A 20,518-nucleotide genomic window follows, 5' to 3' on the forward strand; every position below is an offset into this window, starting at 1 on the left:
CTTGAGAAGAGGGAGGAGGGAACATCTTTTGTAGTGTTTGGGTTCCCACTGAAGGATGCTGAGGAGGGTCTAAGGAAGCAGGGATGACTTCTGGATTGGTTGCAGCTTCGGACGCAGGATCAGGAGAAGGAGGGTTGAGTAGGAATTGGGTACTGTCATGAGGCAAGGGTGGCTTAGTAATTGGTATTCCCAGTAATACATGAGAATAGCAAAGCAGGTCTGGGCCATCGCTGGCAAGAAAGTATCAATAGTAGTAGTCACTCAAAGAAGACGGAGGTCATTATGGCATTTTACAACTGCTGTGTAACCTTGGGAGAAAGTGTTTTCTGTTAACTTTGCAGCTGACTTTATTTGTCTGTCCTCCCAGCCTGATTAATGGCAGGGCTCTTTTTTCTTAGTCCAAGCTGATTGAAGTTTTGACTCTCAGATTTTGGGCTTTTTCAGAGGGGATGGGCCTGAGGGGGAAAAGAAAGTTGACACTCAGATCTACAATGAATGGTTTTGCTACTTTTCAGCTGAGTTGGTAAATTATCTAATGGGAGAGTGCGTGTAAAACTGGTGAATATTGAAAAAGGCTTTTATTTCAGTTATTACTATATCAATGTCAATGTCCAGGGTTTTGACAATGTACTATGGCCGTGTAAAATAAAATAATACAATGTATCAAAATATTGGGGAAAACTCATTGACGGATACCTGGGAACTCTCTGTACTATTTCTGCAACTTCTTGTGAGCCTTAAACTCTTTCAAAATTGAAAACAGTTATAGAAGATGTGTTTGTGTTGATCATCTTAATAAGACCTCTTTAAAAGTAGTGTGACTTTATCTATTCTCTTCCCCCCAAATAATCCAAAATTGGTTATATCAACGTTCTCTTGTATGTCGCTGAATTTGAAGATGGTACCCAAGAGTAATGTCCGTCAACATCCATGTCTACCAGTTACAGATCCCTGTGGGGTTATAAATATCAGAACCGTTTGTGCATCAACAGAGATGCCATTTGAGTAGGGTCTGGAAATACGTGTTAAATATCACCAGGTAGGGAAAGGAGAGAGAAAGCTATGCTAGGCAAAGGGAAGAGCAGGAGGAAAGGCACAGAAGTGTGAAAGTCAAGGCATATCAGGGAAACAGATATTGGTTTGATGGAGCTGATGCTTGGGGTATAAAGGAGGACTGGTGGGAGAAGAACCTGGAAAGATGGGTTGGAGCTGGAATGTAACAGTCTGGATGTGATTCTCTCCTCTCTGAAATCGAGGACTTTGGATTTTCCTTGTATTGTACTTACTACACCTGTCTTGTATCACAGTTACTTGGGTCTGTATTTTTTCTCCCCAGCTAGATCCCAAGTTCCTTGAGGAGATGGTCCAGATTTGGTTCGTCTGTGTAGCATCTGTAGCACCTAGCTGTGTGCTTTGTCCTTGGTAGGTGCTAATAAAATTGTCCTAGGAATGTATAACGTGTCACAAAGGTGCAGTTGATATTCCCTCTCGAGAACATTCAGAGCCCCAAGATAATGTAGAGTGAGGTGTTGACCTCCAGGGAAATGAAAGCATCAGGAAGAAAAGCACACAACCCATCCTCTTCAAGCTCCCTTTGTATCTGGCTTTGGTGACTGGGTACGGCCATGCCTTGCCATCTTTGACATATGCCCTCGATTGGCCCTCAACCATGCCATGATGGTGTCCTTTGAAGAGATGTAATGTACCTTGCCTTAACCTATTTAGCATTCCACTCTCACTTCCCTCTGTTCAGCTTTGCTGGACGCTTGCAGAGATGCCTCACTCCTCCACCACCTGTTCCTTGGGTCTCTGAATTATAGTGAATACAATGGGGTTTAGATGGGAACCTGCAGATGCTAGGTGAGGAGCTCCTCAAGAAGATTTTCTCCAGGATTTGGCTGACATACCTGACCTGAGGGGATCTCCACCACGCCTGCTGGTGGTTTTTTTCCCTTTGCCTCCTAAGAGAAATGTTCTATTGCTCACCACTTCAGATGGTTGGATGTGGGGATGGGGTCACTTCTGTTCCTGACAACCTCATTATGTGGTTATCAGGAGCAGACACTGCCCAGGTTGTCACGACAACCAGCAATGATTCAAAGCTTCCCTGAAAGGTCTGTATCTCTGGCAAATAATCAGCCCTTAGCTCTCAGCAGATGCTGAACTGAGCAGCCAATCACAGGTGAGCTGAGAAAGCATGACATCATAGTCCAGCCGGTCCAAAAAAAAAAAAATTAAGATTTGGTTTTCTATTTCTCTCCTTGGTTCTTTGTCCCCTAGATTTTGTCCTCTACTTTCTCATTCTCTCTCTTTTCCCCTAGTAAAATGGAGACAGCAATGAAACCAACTTTCCAAATTCACTCTGCAGTTTGACTTAGGTTCGGGCAGTGCCTGATCGGAGTGCGTGGGGAAGGAATGTATAATGTGATCCACTTAGGAGCAAAACAGAGCATCAGCTCAATTAAATAATATGGTTTGATATGTAGGACCATGGAAGTGGGGCTAATTAAAACCAAGTCAGAGGAGAGGAACTTCCTAATTCTCATATTAATTCATCCACAGCCACTTGCATTTAATTGTCTTCTGCTTTTCTTTCGCTAACTCCCTCGTGGAGGGGAGGAGGGCAGAGGCTGCGGGCTTCTGAAAGCTGGTAGATTCTACAGGGCAGGTCTCTAACGGGCACTAATTATAGTGAGGGAAGGTGAGGAGTGCCCACCACCACCACCCAGTCCCGAGGTTCCACTATACAGGGAGTATATGTAAATGGGGATTCGTCCAGTCTATTAAGGAGGTGTGTAGCTCTGAAATCTGTTTAAACCACTCATATTCCATTAGCCATTTGCCTCCATACAAGAGTCCAGGGAGACAGGCAGGACAGGTTTCTCAAAGGAGAAATTTAAAGCTGAGGGAAATTCGAATCTTGCCCAAGGTTTCCTAGCCAGAGGCTAGACTACAGTCTGGCTCTCCTGATTCGCTGGCCAGAACTCTGAAGACCCACGAGCATGGTGTTTCCCTAGCCATGGGCTTCCCTCTTTCCCTAGCCTCTGGTTTTAAGGGATGTGGGATGAGACCTTTGCCCTGCAGGATACCCACCACGTTGCCTCCTTCAGGACAGCTGGAGCCCCTAATGACTGGAGTAGAAGGTGGAAGGGATGGGAAGGAGCCCAGTAGGGCCTGACTACAGTGATGACAATAGGTTAGAGTGAGCAGGCCCAGATGAAAGAGGAGTGGGCACCGCGCGCCCAACCAATGCCTTGTGCGCTAGCTGGCAAGGCAGGTTCTTTTGTATTCAGAGCAGGAGGGAGGATTTTTTTTAAGTTCAGCTGTTGCAGCAAAAGCTGTGAAGACTGAGAGCCACAGAGACCCAGAGTCGACTACTGGGAATAATTTCTGGCTTTGGGACTCGAGGCAGGGGTGGAGAGGGAGCCAGAACATCCAGGCTGCTTTTGCCTGGTGGGTTCCCTTTAGCAGGGATTTGGCTGGAACAGTTTGAAGATATTCGTTTTAGTTTACATCTGTTGCTACAAGCCCCATCTCACTTCTCCTGCGACTGAAAGGGCTGACTGGATCGGTGGGAGCCAAAGGAGAAATACAACTGAAGTTGCCATGTAGGGTGGTAGAAGGAACAGAACTGACAGTTGGGAGACCTGATTTCTAGGACCATCTCTCTGAGGCATTGAACAGGCTACTTTCAACCCCAGACCTCCATTCACTCATCTGTGAAATGCAGGTCATCATAATTGCCACAGTACACTGTCGTGGTTATTGTGAGGATCAAACGGGGAGAAACAAAACTGGTGTGTAACCTAAGGAGCAGGATACACGTGCCAAGAGGTTATTATGGGGCTTCCCTGGTGGCGCAGTGGTTGAGAGTCCGCCTGCCGATGCAGGGGACGCGGGTTCGTGCCCCGGTCCGGGAAGATCCCACGTGCCGCGGAGCGGCTGGGCCCGTGAGCCATGGCCGCTGAGCCTGCGCGTCCGGAGCCTGTGCTCCGCAACGGGAGAGGCCACAACAGTGAGAGGCCCGCGTACCGCAAAAGACAAACAAACACACAAAAAGAGGTTATTATGGTAGTGTTGTTGTATCCTGAAATCAATGAGCTTGGGGAAGGGAGTTGATGAACACAGATGAAATCTTTAAGACATTTCAGTTTCCCCGCAAGGTCCCATGCAGTTATCCTATATTCCTGGAGGACAAACCCCAGCAGCAGTGAAGACTGCTGTATGGTAACAAGAATGAAATAGGTTATCACCTTTTCACAGGAAGACTGAAGTCTTTGTGTTGATTCCCGCTCCTAGGTCCAGTCCTCTTTCTATGATACCACTATGCTTTAACTTGTCAAGCACCTAATAGGATTTTGGCCCCGTGCTAGTTTCTATAATCACGAGGGAGAGAAGAAATACACGCATGAAATGTTTAAATAACCATGTGCGGTGATTGCATAAATAGCTCTGAAGTATAGCTGAGGTATATGGGAGGATTAGAGTGAAATCAAATACCTTTTAATTACAATTTAAGTCAATAGCCTAGAAGACTCAAGTTAGATCATTAGCCAGGAAAATCCAGTTATATTTTCTATTTCTTTTTTTTTAAGTGTTCTTATTGTTTAAAATAACCCAGAGAAGCGCATTTTACAAATCAGAGATGTAACACTAAGTAAATGACATTCATTTATATCAGTGATTTTTAGATTACGTTTACCACGATGTAAAAATAAAAATCAGTGTGATGGGTTGCGCTTTTTTTAACCCCGAAGTTAATTTAAAAGATATCTGGGGCTTCCCCGGTGGCGCAGTGGTTGAGAGTCCGCCTGCCGATGCAGGGGACACAGGTTCGTGCCCTGATACGGGAAGATCCCACATGCCGCGGAGCGGCTGGGCCCGTGAGCCATGGACGCTGAGCCTGCGCGTCCGGAGCCTGTGCTCCGCAACGGGAGAGGCCACAACAGTGAGAGGCCCGCGTACCGCAAAAAAAAAGAAAAAAAAAAGATATCTGTAAAATCACTGGAAGCAGAACCATCCTGATTTAAACCTATTAATCAAGGATTTGAGGAGGAGGGTGATGGGAGTTTTTGCATTAGAAGACAGTAACCACACCAAAAAAAAAGCCTTTTTAAAATGCCTGATTAAAAAAAAAAATCAAGCTGGTATACTCAGATTTTTTTTAAAGCAAATATGTATTTTAACAAAATCAGTAATACCACACATCATATTGGAAAGAGCATGGGTTTTGTACTCAGATCTAGACACAAATCCCAGCTCTGCAAAATTCATGTAATACTCATGTATACATAAATATATTTTTTAATTAAGGAAAATAAAAAGTAAAATGCAAAGTGATTCTTAAAAAAGTCTTAAGAGTACGTGGTTTACTTAGTCTTTGCCTCCCTCTTTCTTGCTTTGTCGTAGACTTGAAGGGTCATTATTATTCATTTCCCAATTCCCAATATCATCAGAATTTAACATGAATTAGTCCAAAGAGGAATCCCAATCTCCAACTTCCACAGATGTCGTCTCTGGTGAATCTAGAGGCCTGTTGTGTGACTTTTCCTAAGAGGACCCTGGCAGATGTATTTGTTCACTCTTGGTCTTGAAACTTATTTTGTTGACATTACAGCAAAATGATTGTTGGATATTATGCAGTGTTGAGAAAATTGGATAGAAGTGCACTGGGGAGGGTCATGACCCATCTTGACCATTTAACTGTGTGAGGACACATTTATCTTTATAAAAAGAAGTTTGAAAGTGAAGAAGAAAAATCACCAGTAATTCTACTTCTTTAACCCAACTATTATAATTTTATGTTCATCTCTAATTTTTTGTGTGTGTGTGTAGGCATATTTTACATCATTATAATTCGAATGTACTTATTATTTTGCATTTTTGGTCATTTTTGATGACAGCTTACTGTCTCCTTGCTGGGGTTTACGCTAATTTACATAATCTAGCCAAATCCTAGGGCGGTTGGATTTTGGAGTAGCAAGAGACAACAGTTTTGTGGGTTTTTTGCCATACGCGGGCCTCTCACTGTTGTGGCCTCTCCCTTTGAGGAGCACAGGCTCCGGACGCGCAGGCCCAGCGGCCATGGCTCACGGGCCCAGCCACTCCACGGCATGTGGGATCTTCCGGACTGGGGCACGAACCCGTGTCCCTTGCATCGGCAGGCGGACTCTCAATCAGTGCGCCACCAGCGAAGCCCAAGAGACGACATTTGAGGTTAGATTTTAGAAGGCTTTCAACATGGGCAAAAATTTGAACTTTTTCTTAAAGACAAGATATGCCATGGGAGGTTTTAGGGAAAGGATGGACAGAAACAGCCACATCTTAACAATTGTTAATATAACTATATGTGTGTGTGTGTGTATACACACATATATATTGTATTTGAAGTAGATTAATCATTCTCTTTTTGTATAATGCTGTTTTTATTTTTATTTTTTTGGCTGCGTTGGGTCTTCGTTGCTGTGCGTGGGCTTTCTCTGTTTGCGGTGAGCAGAGGCTACTCTTTGTTGCGGTGCGTGGGCTTCTCATTGCGGTGGCTTGTTGCGGAGCACCGGCTCTAGGTACGCGGGCTTCTGTAGTTGTGGCACGTGGGCTCAGTAGTTGTGGCTCGCGGGCTCCAGAGCGCAGGCTCAGTAGTTGTGGCTCACAGGCTTAGTTGCTCTGCAGCATGTGGGATCTTCCCGGACCAGGGCTCGAACCAGTGTCCCCTGCATTGGCAGGTGGATTCTTAATCACTGCGCCACCAGGGAAGCCCCTATAATGCTGTTTTAAAAATGTGTGTTTCATGTGCAGAAAGGTAGTTTTCCTATCTAGATTGCCATCTCTTTGAACCCCATTGCCATACCTGCCTCTCAGTTTACTGTGGTTTCTGGATACTCCATCGGTGTAAACTGCTTGCCTGACAGGTGGTGTCCCAAATCCAAACCATTTGCCCCCAGTAAAAAGTGCTTGTGTAGCTGGACAGATTTCCTCCCCTGAAAATGTATCTGAAATCCCAGTCTTCCTGCGGGGGCAGTTGAGGAAGATATACTCAATAACCGCCCTCCCCTCCCACTGTCAGGTGCGCATCTTTCTCGAGGGCCACACCTCTGTCTAGACAACCCTGACAGTGTAGAAGTTTCCATCTCCTTTTCCTTTCCCTCTCCCTGTTCCCTCCCCTTCATTTTTTTTTTCCTTCCCGGCGCTTCCTGCCTGGAAACAAAAGATTGGTCCCCAGTAGCCCACTCAGGATGATTTTAGTTTTCTGCTTCGGCTCTGATTGGCCTCCGCGCGGTGCAGAGCCCGGGTGACGTCATAGCGGAGCAGGGCGAGGGAGCTGTTGCCGAGCAGGGCTCGACCGCGGGCGTGCAGCTGTGGGCGGCGGACCGTCTGGGGTCTCGCGCGGGGGGCTGCAGCTTTCCCCGGCCCGGAGCGAGTGTGCGGGGCCGGGAGGAGAGCCGGGAGGGTGGGGAGCGGGCCGAGCCCGGGGCTGCGGCTGCGGCCGCGGGGCTGTGGCGCCCCAGCCCCGCCAGCCAGCCCGAGCGCTCGGAGGGAGAGGCAAGGTCTGGACGGGGTGGCTGGACCAGTGGCAGGTAAATCCCGCGATGGGTGGCACCCGGCTTGCTCTGGGGAAGGGGGTGGCGGCTGGGCTCTGCTTTTAGCCGGCCGGGCAGATTCTCTGCCTGCCTGGACCCCCCTCCCGCTGTCGTGGCGCCCCGGCCTCGAGTCCCCTACGTGGCTCCCCCAGAGCCCTGACACCCGGCGCACCGTGTACACGATCTCGGCTTGCGAACGCGGACAAGTGGGTGTGTCGGGGCCATTCCCGGAGGACCAGGGCCCCTTCGGTGGGTCAAGCCCTAGACTCGCTTACTGGGGCCTGGGCCGCTTGAGGCTAAATCCGCCCCCGGAGCTACGTCAGGCTGTAAGTCTTATACCATCTTCCCGCCTCCCTCCCCCAGCCACTGTAGCAGCGACGGCAGCCCCCTACCCCCCCAAGGCGAGGGGGTGTGGCCGCAGCTCCGGCAAGTCCGGGGGAGGGGGAACAGCCCAACCGGAGCAAACAGAAAAAGTGACGATTTTCTTACGCGGGCGCCTTTCCCCCCTTTCTTTTATTTTTCTATATTCCCCCTCCCCCTTTTTGGTGGGGTAGGGCAACCAGAGGAGGACTCTTTTCTTCTCCTGTGAGGACTAGAATGATGCAGTAATGTCCCTAGAAAACCCGGGGTCCCTCAGTTGGCCTTTGTTTTTGGGGAGCAGGGTCATCAGGTCCACTGCCCCCCTTCCCTGTCCCCGTCAGCTTGCAGGGGGCCTTGCCCTCAGTTCGTGAACTGGCTCTGGCAAGGTTCCTGCCACACTTTCGGAGGGACTGGACCTTTTCGATTCTTGCTCTGGCAGGATTCCTGCCACACTTTGGGAGGGATTGGACCTTTTTGATTTCTCGCTCTGGCAGGTTCTCCTTCCCTCGGTGCTTGTGGAGGGGTGGAGTGCGGAGCGATGGGAGGGCGGTGCCTGCAGGGAAGGAGCCAGAGGCTCCGCTTGTTCTTTTGGTCCCACCTTCCAGAATCCAGTGCCAGACTCTGGACTTGAGGGTTCTGGGCTGTGGTCTGTAGAAGCGAAGGAGAGAAGGGTGAGTGGCTTGGCTTTGGGAAGCATGAAGGGGGCGGTTGCAGTGCTATTTTTAAAACATGGTTTTCAGCAGGGAAGCCTTTAGCCATGTTAGTCTCGCTCCCCTCATGGTTTTGCAGACTCAAATCCAGGCCAACTGTATGGCTGTCTGAGGTGTTGGAACAGAAGGAAGTCCATTCCTGTCGGTGACAACACTGTGGCCCTGTTCTGGAATGACCGAGGTGTAAAGGTCAGTGTGGTTTTCACTGGGCCATCTGCAAAATTATAATTGGGCAGGTCTGTCATTTGGTTCTTGAGGCCTTTAATCAGGGACACCTTTGGGCAAAGGGGCTTAATATGGTAATGGGCGATTAACAGGCCAGGGCTTGGAGAGAGCCATGTAAGCCTCTGTTTCTGGATACAAATATCATAGCCTCCTCCCCCCGGGAAGGAGGCAAAATAGCCAGAGACTGGGGGGGGGCGGGTAAAAGCCAACAGCTGCGAATCTCGAGGCCAGGGGGGACCTTGTAGGAGAGACCTCACAGAAAAAGGGGGTTGGCCTGTGACAGAGGTACAGGCATGGGGCCACAACACCCTAAGGACGTTCCGAGTAGCTGACCATTCCCACAGGTTGCTCTGAGGTCTTTTGGGGGAAGGGAGCAGACAGACGTGACAAGAGACGGAAATGAGGAATAACTTCGGGGATTGGGAGGTGCTGCCCTCATCAGAGACTCTGTTATTATGAAGTCAGAGACTAAGCTACTGTGAAGTCAAAGTGGATAGCCAAGGCCAAAAAAAAAAAATCAGATCTAGAAATCAGATAGAGTAGGTAGGTAAGGTCAGGGGAGTAGATAGGAGCAAAGCCAAAGAGAGAGAGAAGAAAAAAGCCATCATCTTACCAGGAGCCCAAAGGCCCTGATTTCCCTGGTGGACTGGGGGCAGTTTGGGTGGCTGGGGCACCTGTGGCTCGGTCCAGACTTAGGGGGACAATTGCTCCGTAGTTGGGGAATCAATAGCATTCCCACTGGTGAAACCCAACCTTCAGGAGCCAGTAGCTTTGGTCGAGGGAAGAAGAAGAAACTCGATGAGCAGCAGCCTCTACAAATGGGTCTTCCTCCTGGGTAAGGAGAAGGGAGTGGGGGGCCAGGGCCCCAGAACGGACTGGGGGAGCTTCGAATCTGACCGAGACAGGTAGGTTGACTGCTTTTACCTGGGGTGGTCCAGGGCCAGGTCTGGGGCCCCTGCTTCAGGCATGGGGGTATCTCTGCCTGTGCTCAAAAAGAAAGCCCTCCTTCCCAGGGGCCCCGGGACCCTGTGCAGACCGGGGACGGCGAAAACCACTGCCCTAGAAGGTAAGTGAAGCTGCTGAGGCATCTAGGATGCAGCTTAAGCTTCAGCTGCCCTGTTGTCCCCCAACCTCGCCACCGGCCAGAGGCTAGGCAGTTCCCTCTGCAGGGCCTTGGGGTGAACTCGGCTGCCAGCTCAGCATTACGCGGCTTCTCCGACAGGGGGCGGGAAAGGGCAGGCCGCGGTGCGCCCAAGGCCAGAGACCTCCATTTCAGGTGTGAAACCTGGGCCTCGGATCAAGTGACAGCCATACATTTCAAATCTGATTTAGGGGTACCAGATGAACCCTCGGGTCTGGCAGTCTGCTTCCATTTCCTCCCAGAATGTGTCGCTTCCTCCCGCGCTCCGCGACTTTGGAAGGCGTTTGCATTTACATCCCCGGTGATTACTGGAGTCACTAATACAGCCTAACCCAGAGTTTAATTGGAAACGTTAAACAATGCGATGGATCCGTGTCTGATTTGCACAGTCGGTCAATTATCTGCAGGTTGGGGCAATCTGCGCTGCACCCAGGGGGATGCGAGGAGGGGCAAGATGGCGTGGCCACAGCTGGGTCTGCGGGCGCGAAGCAAAATGAGGGGAAGCGGAACTTGAAGACTGGAAAGAGATGAACAGTCTCCTGGTGGGGAATGGAAATCACGGAAAGGCCTGGGCGCCTGATCACTGAGATGGAATAGGACGGTGTTGGAGCCCACACAGTGGAGATGGAGGCCAGGGTTTTGCCCTGAGGTGGGAGGGTCCTGGATTTGGAGAAGGAAGATTTTTTAGGGACTAGAGGACCAGGAGCTGGGGTGGAACCAACCTTGGGAGTCCAGAAGCCAGTGTTCTGGTCTGAGTGTTTCTGCCCCTCTCTGGGCCTCAATTTCCTTGTCTTTCAAATGATGGGTTTGGACTAGGTGGTTTCTAAGATGGTGGTGACATTTTAGGAAGTGGGTCCATTTATTCTTGGTAATGAAAAACAGATTCACTAAAGGAGAGCCCCCCCCCCCATTTACCCCTTTTAAATCATACTTTTTGGCGTGCCTCTAATTTGGAGGAAAACTGTACAAAACAAACCCACAACCACTACACACATTTCATCTCTTTCAGCAGGGTGGCCTTACTTTTATTTCATGGGAATGGGAACAGGGAGGAAAAGAGATGCGCAAGTGGAGAATCTGCCCCTGTAACCAAGGCCCTGAAAAGCGCCATGGGGCTCTTACACAGATCTTACACCCTGGAGGGGGGCGGACATGCGTTAGTGGCCCTGACTCCCTAACTCAGCCTCAAAACAGAAGGGCTTGGGGTGAGGGTGAAGGAAAGGCCCTGCTTAGGGTCTGTATCCTTTTCCTTCTGTCTTCCTCAACCCCTTCCCTCTCTGAGCCAGGGGGAAGTTTTGGAATTCTGTACTTTCTAGAGACATTACCCCTAACAATCAGCACAATCGCGCCCTCTAGTGACCTCAACGGGGACACCTTTGGCAGAGCTCCGGATACATCCCGTGGCCCAGCTCCAAGGTCAGAGCTTAACCCCCTGTGCCGCAGCTCCTTCCTGTGGAGAAGGGCTCCAGTCCTTCCAACTTTGAAACTCAGGTGGCTGCAACTTCCTGTAGGCCCATCTGGGGCTGGGAGTTGAGAGAGGGAGCCATTTCACCCCCAGTGCCGTTTCCTTCTTTGGGCCTGAAAAAGGTTCTGGAACATTCCCAGCTTTCTTTAGTGCTGGGACAGGTAGTCTCTGTGGTGGAGAGAATGGTTGATCACAGATCCCCTCCCCTACCAAAGAGGTGGCAGCCCTAGTCCCCAGATAGATGCTGGCAGGAAGCCGGAATGTAGCAAGGCTGGGGTGCTGGTAGGCGCACGAGGGGTGCACTGATCTCTACCCCAGCCTCCAGTAGGAGGCTAAGCCACAGGTGCATACACGGGCAGTATAAACACAGAGAAGATACAGACACACAACGTGGCGTAGACATATGACACACAATATAGATGAGATACAGGCTCCCCAAGCACGGGATAGATGGAATACACATGTAACACACTGCAGACCCACGGCACACATACGCAATACGGTACTGCCATGATACACATGCACAACACCAATATAGACACGGCTGCACACGCACGACACGGTGCAGGCACGCAAATACACAGACATGCCCGCGCTCCCACCACAGCATACCCCCAGACGGGTGACAGGAGTGCGGCCGCCAGGTGGAGCTCCGTGTCCTGCCCGTTGCTTCTGCATTGGCTCCAGCTGTGCAGCTGGTGGGTTCAAAGCGGGCTGCTGTGGAAGCAATAAGCAGCTGAGGGGAAGTGGAGGTACGTCAAGGAAAGCTCTTGACCTTGCACAGAAACCTGGAGCTGCTTGGTTAGTACTGGCTGGTGCACTAGCACCCCACTCCCCCAGGTCCTCTGGTGCCGCTCCCCACCTGGGGATGCGCAGGGGCCTTCCTGCGGCCCTTCTTCTTGGGCCCTCTCCAAGTCCCGCCCTCTCTGGAGCTACGGCAGCCCTCCCTCCCTCACCTCCCCCCCCACGCCCTTGCAGGATGAGCTCATGCCTTGGGGGCGGGGGTGGCACACCACTCAGCGGTGCAATGGGTAGCATTTGGAAAGGCTGCTTGGAGTGTGCATGTGGGACGCTCGCAGGGGATGCCAGGGCCCTGGGGGGTCCAGACGTGCTCTGGAGGCTTGCCAGCAGCAACTTGGCAGACCCGGAGGATGGCATGGTCTTTTTCTTCTAGAAAGGGGAATTGGGAAGAACGGGCTTTTCCTGGCTCCCTGAGGCTTCAGTTTTACTCTCTCCAGCTGTAGCTACCCATCCATCCATCCATGTCTTTGGATTAGGACCCTCTGTGTTCTGGAATCCCCTAATAGAGCATGTGCGAGCCTGGATCTGACTCTATTGGAAGTTAGCCCATAGGTGCTGCTCTTCTTTGAGGACAAAGTCTATGGAGGAAAGAGGGGGCAAGGAAGGAAGGATTGCAAGGCTTGGGGTCCTATCAAGGGAATATCAGTCTCCTCCTTGAGAGGCTCAACTGATTGTGGGGAAAGGCAGGAAAGGGAAGGGTTAAAGGGACCCTGTCTGGGCTTCCCTGGTGGCACAGTGGTTGAGAGTCCACCTGCCGATGCAGGGGACACAGGTTCGTGCCCCGGTCCGGGAAGATCCCACATGCCGCGGAGCAGCTGGGCCCGTGAACCATGGCCGCTGAGCCTGCGCGTCCGGAGCATGTGCTCTGCAACGGGAGAGGCCACACCAGTGAGAGGCCCGCGTACCGCAAAAAAAAAAAAGGGGGGGGACCCTGTCTCCTTTGTGGTTGGACATGGAAACCTTTCTGGGGAAGATAGGGGAAATTGTAACCCCCTAAAAACCCCAGTATGTATTCACCCCGAAAATCTGGGGAAGACTACGGAAGACATCCCTGTGGCAGGTATTGGCGGAAGGTAGAGGAAAGTTCCAATTAGGATCAGAGGCTGAGGCCCTCAGCAGCTGTGAGATGATAGCAAATTAGGGGACCTCAGAGTGCTCCCCCAAGCCTGCCCACCAACCCAGTGAAGGAGGTTGTTGAGGAGGGAAATGGAAATGGTGGTGGAGACTTGGGGGTGAGGGTTTGCCACCATCTCGCAGTTTCCTCCTGTCCACCGGACTGTACCACCTCCTGTAAATATGCAGGTATTTCACGTCTGTCATTTGATTGTGTGCTCTCGGCACTTGTCCAGGGTGACTAGGGCAGGTCTTTTCCACTCAACAGCAAGCAGATGCAGAGTGGTGAAGTGCTAGCAGTTTTCAGCTTGAAACCCCCAGCTCAGTGCCCTTTCCGGACTCCCATGTACCGAGGCTTTTTTTTACACTTCTTGACTCTGATTATCTACCTTCTTAAGGGATTTTCTGTAGTGTGTGTGTGTGTGTGTGTGTGTGTGTGTGTGTGTGTGATATTTGGGGGGTTGCATGGAGTAGTAGCAGGTGGGGAAGGAGGTTCCCGCCCCCCCACAATGCTTCTCTCGGCAGGTTTCCCCCAAGAAAGAGCAGCTGAGTCCTTGCATCTTGTGGCAGCTGGTGTGCCCAGCACTGAGCCCGTCGGAGCTGAAGGCAGCCCGGCCCCTTCTCATGGGCAGCACCCACCTGTGCTGAGGTCCTGCAGCGGTGGCTGTGTGAGGTGAGTAATGGATTCCAGGGCAGGGAGTTAGGGCTCTCCAAATCCAGGTAAATGCCACCTTTCCACCAGAGCTCCCTATGTCAAAGACCCTGCCTGGGCCTCACCAGCCAGGCCTCGGGGCACAGCCCATACTTTCTGGGGGACTGTGCAGCGGCGCTCGGTCTCTTGGTTCCCCCATCTCTAATATGGGATTGACAACCTTGACCTACATCCTGGAGTGAGCAGGAGAAACAACCTACCAGTCATTGCCAAGTCCTCTGCAAATGTCAAGCTCCATCTAAGAGCTTTCGTGTAACACAGACATGCTTCCCGTCAAGCTGTCATTTCCTTTCCTCTTGCTTTCCTGATATTGAAGTGGCATTTCAGCCACATGCCCCAAATTCACCAATTGGTTCCTGTAATTTCTACTGCCCCATAACCTTAACTTTACCTTCCTATTCAAAGTGTACCCCCATCCCATCCATCCCAGCTTCTGGGCCTGGCAGGCTTAACTTAAACCTTCCAGAACATTCCCTCTGTTTTACCACCCAACCAGGGAGCATTTCCTCCCCCAGCTCTCCAACGACGCCCGAGTCGGTAGCATGTAGCGTAGCCCTTGTTTCTCTGCTGCCTTAACTAATTCTTGCATGATTTCTGGAGTCTTCATCTTGGCAGGTAAACTGGACTGTGTAAGGTCTTCAGGAGTAGGGACCAGATTTCACAGGTCTCTAGTCTCTCTCAAGTGTCTGGCAGTTCCCTAACAGCTTTCCCATTTGGGCCTCTCTCTCTTCCTGTCCATTCCTTTCAGGTTTCTTGGCCTGCCTCTCTGATCCTCTACCTGTCTCTTTTCCTCTCAGGCAGCCATGATAGCTTCCTCTGTTGTCGTCTCTGTCTGGCCTTCTGTGGCTATATGCTGCTGTCCAGCTATCTGTATCTTACCGTCCCTCTGTCTCCCTGTCTGGTCTTCTGTCTTTTTGTCGGTTGCTGAGACATCTCTCATATTGCCGAAGTCAAAACCAAACAACCAACATTTAAAAAAAGACCCAACAAGAAAAACAAAGAGACCTAAACAAAAAACAAACAAGGAATATACAATGCAGTTTCCTTTCACACTGAGCCTGTCCTGGGCCTGCAGGACAAAGGAAAACTGCGGCTCAGTGGCAGGTGCTTCTGTGATGCCATCTCATGGAGGGGAAGCTCCAGAGTTTTGGCCGTGAAATTGAAGGTATGAAATTACAGCCTTGCCGATATTGATGCATTCAGCTTTCCAGAGATGCTCTGGCAGGGGATCCTCTATAGAGCTTGAGCAACAGAAGGTAACTAGAACTGGCTAAAATAAGCAAGCCCCTGGGTCTCTCCTGGGTGTTCCATGACAGCCACAATAATAACTTGTATTTATTGTCCGCTGTTGCCAGCACTGTGCTAGGCATTTTACTTGCATGAGACCGTTTGATCCTACAGTAACTCTGCAAGGTAGAAATTTTTTTCTGATCGTTGCTGTTTTTGTTTCTGATTATAAAAGTGATACTAGTTCGAGGTAGGTATTTTTATCATCCCTGTTTTACCCATGAGGAGATAGAGGTTGAGAGGGGCTAAGGTGCTTGCGTGTAACTGGACACATGTAGTGACTTTGGGAGGAAAGACACTTCTGGAGGGTTTCTCAGCATCCCAGATAATTTTGGTACCCTCCGGCGCTCACACACACACTCTCTCACAAGCACATACTCATACCCTTGTACGTTCACACGATCACATTTACCTCCTTGACTCACGCTCACTGTTCACACTGGACACATTCATAGTGATGATCACTCTTACCCCCTCGCCCTCACACACCGTCATATTTCTGAACACACTATATACAGGTACATTCATACTGACACACACTGATACACAGTCACGTCTCTGTATTCACAGTTCCGTACTGACACACGCCCACACTTATCATACACCCACCCTCACGTTCTCACACACTCTTTACGTTCCTTCTTATGTTCTCACACTCTCCCAGTCATACCTACACACTCACTTCCACTCAGATGATGCAGTCACCCTTAACCCTCCCTCAAATTGCTACACAATTACACACACTCCGTACGCAGACATAGGTTGACTTTCCCCTGCCTGTTTCTCACATGGTCATACACACGCTCAATTTCATACACTCCAACACATTTGCACTGACACCACTATTTCCTCCTCACAGTTACATGTTTACACAGCTCGTAAGTCACGGACACACACGTGTGCCTACATGTTCATATGTTCACATTTATACATGCTCACACCATAAACACAATCTCACCCATTTAAACTCTTCTATCTTTGTACACTCCGAATTACACCCTTCCACTCATATATTCAGCACTGATACAGTCACTCTAACCGTGTCACATTCACACGTAATCACACTTACCCATGGCAACACTCATTTTGACACAGATTCACAATAGTACTAGTAATGACTCACGCTGTCACGTACACACCCATGTAATACTTTCCCAAACTCTTATACATACCCCTGCACTGATACTATCACATTCACACACTTTCTCACTTCACACACACACGCACACACACATTGTAACACACCCAATTACAGGCAGTAGTTCGTAGTCACAGCTGTCACTTTTTTTCCCCCCTATTTGCCACTAGTTCTCTTCTCACCTCTGGCTAAAAGGAAGGGTGTTGCTCTCAGCCAGGTGCCAATGGGACTGGATCTTTCTAGCAGAAAGGAGTGAGATTTATGTCTAGGATTAAAAAGAAGCTGCTCAAACCCTCAGGTCAAGTTTTACATCCTTTCACCATAGTTTCCTTTTGCAGAAATCACCTCTAATAGGCAGAACCTTAGCCACTCCTTTCCAGAGAGGTTAGGGTTTCAACGGTTTGTTTATCTTTTGGAAGTTTATGGCTTAACTTGCCACCTCATTTCTCTCCCAAGGGCAGGGGGAGGTGAAGCATGCGTTTCTTTATGCACTCATAATGGTTTCCTATGTGAAAGTGTGTCTTTGGTTTTATGTTTATGATCTGGAATTGCCTGCTGATTAGACACGTGGAAAGGGCAGTCCTGCTTCCAGCAGGTACCTCTCATCCAGCCAGGTCTACCCTTCCCCTGTTAACCCTGGACCATGGTATTCAAGAAAGAAAGAGAAAGAAAAGGCCAATGAGCTAGCTGGATGATAAAACATATTCCTATTGTGAGTGTGCACGAGCACATATAGACCCCACTGGAATTTCAGCAGCTGTTACTAACAAGTTAACAGAGGAGATTTCTCAGTAGGCGTGGGTAAAGACAAGCTGAAGAAACTTCCTTGCACTCCAGACAGACTGTAGATTTCCCTGCAGAGGGTGAAAAAAAAAAAAAACCCCGGAGTGAACCAATAGATCAGGAGCCTGGTGCCAGGGCCATGTGCCACCCTAGGCCCCAAGAGCACCTTGTAGGAGTCTCCGTAGTCCATGGCTGCCCCTGCTGGAGTCTCCCTGGAGTAAAAACACTTCAAAATATAACCAAGCTGCCATTGGATATGGGTTCCAGCACACCATGGGGAAGAGCCTATACTCTGGGATACCACTTCTCCAGCCCACCCCTTGTACACCCATCATTAGATCGAGAACTTCTTTGATAGCTGAGACCACACCACCTTACTTATCTTGGATGCTCAGTGCCTAACACAATGCCGGGCCCAGGGCAACTACTTGAGAAACTCGATTAAGAAACTAAACGGGGTGGGTGGGCAGCAACACGTGGTCAGGACAGATCCGGTGCCTCTCTCCCTCAATCCCAGGATTCCAATGGCATTACCAGCTCACATTGAGGACCTTCTGTGGGCCACACATAGTACAAGGCCCAGAGGGAAATTCAAATGGGTGAGAGGCACAAACTCTGCCCCTGAGGTAATTTCATTTGAATGGGAAAGATGAATCACCATGAAACCATAGTACAAGGCAGCAGTCTTGAAGTTTGGGGTCAGCGGAATCCTCATCATGTCATTCCGTGGTCTTCAGGCTCCAAAAGGCCTTGAGGGCCCATGAGTGGTTGGAAACAGCAGTCAGGATTTAGGGAGGACACTTCCCAAAGCCAACTGCCTCATAGACATCTTGCTTAGCACAGGAAAGATGGCTCATCTTTCTAGAAGATTGTGTAACAAAGTGCTTTGTCACTGGGCATAAGGCAGAGGAATAAAAGTGAGCTTTTAGACCTTAATGGAAATATTGTACTTAATTAAGATTTAGCCACCGCTTCCACCAGGAGACAGCTTTAGGGAAATAGCTCGGCAAATTTACATTTGATCATTTCTGCCGATAAGCTGAGACTCACCGAAAGCAATTTATAAAACTGACAGTACTGGCTGAATTTCAGGAGGGACAAAATGCACCTCCCTGAATTCACTTGAATACAATGAGGAGCGCTAAGTAAGGAGACCCACCCCTTGCGTGTATATATGGTATTTTATACTTCTCAAAATATTTAATAACCCCTTCATCTGTTATGATAGAAGCATTAGGAGCACCAACTCTGGAATCAGCTGGACCAGCATTTGAATCCCAATCTGGCCACTTCCTAGCCATGTAACCTTGTTTGAGTCAATTACTTATCCTCAAGTCTCAGTTTCCTCATCTGTAAAATGGGCACGACGCTAATACCTCATTGAGTTGTTATGGGGATGAATTGAGATACTGTATGAAAGCGTTTAGCACTATGTCTGGACTATAGTCAGTGCTCAACAAAAATGGTAGATCTTATTATTATCCTTACCACAGCCCTTGGAAGGAGGTGCTCTCAAAGGGGCAGAACCCTGAGGTAACGGAGAAACAGTATGGTTCCTTGCTGCCAAAGACCCGATTTTCACAGGACTGGTTGCGTGCTTTCCTTTAAGTCTTTATTTCTGCTTAACCAGGGGCTAGGGGTCAATGCTCATTTCCACTTAAGAAGATGAGTGAAAAATAAAATGAACCCATGCGAGTTTCCTCATTTCCTGTGTCATTTTCAGACATGCTTATTTGACCACTGTAGCAATGTTTCATGTTCATTTCAATGTTCCCTCTAGTCCTACAGCTTTTCCCTTGAAATCCTGAGGCCCTCGGTAATGTCACCTTCATATGCTGGCACAGAAACCTGGGAGAGGAGGAATGGAAAAGACTTCTGATGCTGGTGGAGCCAGAGGTCTGGTCTCTAACCACAGGCACTCCTCTGCCCTTGATTCTCATGCTGAAATCTCTGTGTCCTGGGCAGGGGGTCTGCTCATTTCCAGGCTTTGGTCCCAGACAGCAGAGTGGAGGCACGGTTCACTCACTTCAGAGCCCTAAGAGCATTTGTGTCCATGCAAAAGCTGTGAGTAACTGAGAACTCAGCATATCACATAAAACTGTAATGTGATTGAGGAAGCATAAATAAGAGCATGGGCTTTGGAGTCACACAGACATGGGATTGTATAGTTTTGTTTTTCTTTTCCATTATGGTTTATTACAGGATATTGAATATAGTCCCCTGTGCTATACAATAGGACCTTGTTGTTTATCCATTCTGTATATAATAGTTTGCATCTGCTAATCCCAACCTCTCAGTCCTCACTCCCGCCCCCTCCCCCGGCAACTACAAGTCTGTTCTCTAGGTCTGTGAGTCTGTTTCTGTTTGGTGGATAGGTTCATTTCTGTCATATTTTATTAGTAGATTCTACATATAAGAGGTATCATATGGTATTTGTCTTTGAGATTGTCTAGTCTTACTCTGTGACCTTGGCGAGTGAACTGATGTCTCTGAATGTCAGTTTCACCTGTAAAATGGAAATAATAATACAAGTGGTTTTGCAAGTTACGTGAACTTGTACATGAGTAACTTTTAGCAGAGTGCCTGGAACATAATCAAATCTCAATGAATGGTGGTGATTTTTTTTATGGCCTGTGAAGTCTGTGGCAGTAATTGTAAACACCTTCTGTGGGGTGAAAAGTCTTAAATTACTTCAAAGCATTTCCCACATGTGGATCATTTGATCCTCACAACCTCTTGGTGAGGTAGTCACCTTTTGCATGTGAGGAAATAGATTCAGAGCGACCAAGGGATGTACTCAAGGTCATGAAGCTCATTAGCGCTGCTGGGCTGAGAAGGTACTAGTCTAGGCTGAATATTTGCATCTTTGGTTGGCAAAGTCTTTGGGGCGACACTTGGCGAATATGAGCTGTTTGAACTGAGCATGATCCTTCCTGTGAAAAGACGTCTAAATGCTACTAGCTACAGTTTAGCTGCTCGCCAGACCACACGGTGTTTCTCTCTGTGTCTCGTGTGATGCCCAACATGTTGCAAAAGTGCAATAAATGTGACATCATAAGAGTACCCTTTGCAACAAGGCTGAGTGATACATGGCCACGGTGGTACCGTTTACCACCAAAAGGAAAATCTCTCTTGAGGCCTGCCGTGTGGTTTTGTTCATGCTGCTCAAGGAGTACCAAATGTCCAGAGCCTGGAGATTCTCGAAA

At 49.1% G+C, this 20,518-nt stretch overlaps 1 protein-coding gene across 9 annotated transcripts in view; it reads left to right on the forward strand.

The window, feature by feature from the left end:
* The first annotated feature begins 7,320 nt into the window (after positions 1–7,320).
* Positions 7,321–20,518, forward strand: part of PAK3 (p21 (RAC1) activated kinase 3) — a 122,228-nt gene continuing 109,030 nt past the window's right edge. The window contains exons 1-7 of one of the 9 annotated variants that reach the window (XM_027089478.1): positions 7,321–7,574; positions 8,543–8,608; positions 8,727–8,836; positions 9,632–9,777; positions 9,886–9,938; positions 10,205–11,429; positions 13,918–14,065. The gene's annotated coding sequence lies outside the window, so the exon portion shown is untranslated. Of the gene's footprint in view, positions 7,575–8,542; positions 8,609–8,726; positions 8,837–9,631; positions 11,430–13,917; positions 14,066–20,518 lie in introns of all 9 variants that reach the window. The other 8 variants (XM_027089477.1, XM_027089475.1, XM_027089476.1 and 5 more) reach the window with 8 other exon arrangements.

The sequence above is a fragment of the Aethalodelphis obliquidens genome, unplaced genomic scaffold (assembly GCF_003676395.1).
Source record: "Aethalodelphis obliquidens isolate GAN/ISIS:26980383/991018 unplaced genomic scaffold, ASM367639v1 scaffold66, whole genome shotgun sequence".
In the NCBI taxonomy this organism is placed as follows: domain Eukaryota; kingdom Metazoa; phylum Chordata; class Mammalia; order Artiodactyla; family Delphinidae; genus Aethalodelphis; species Aethalodelphis obliquidens.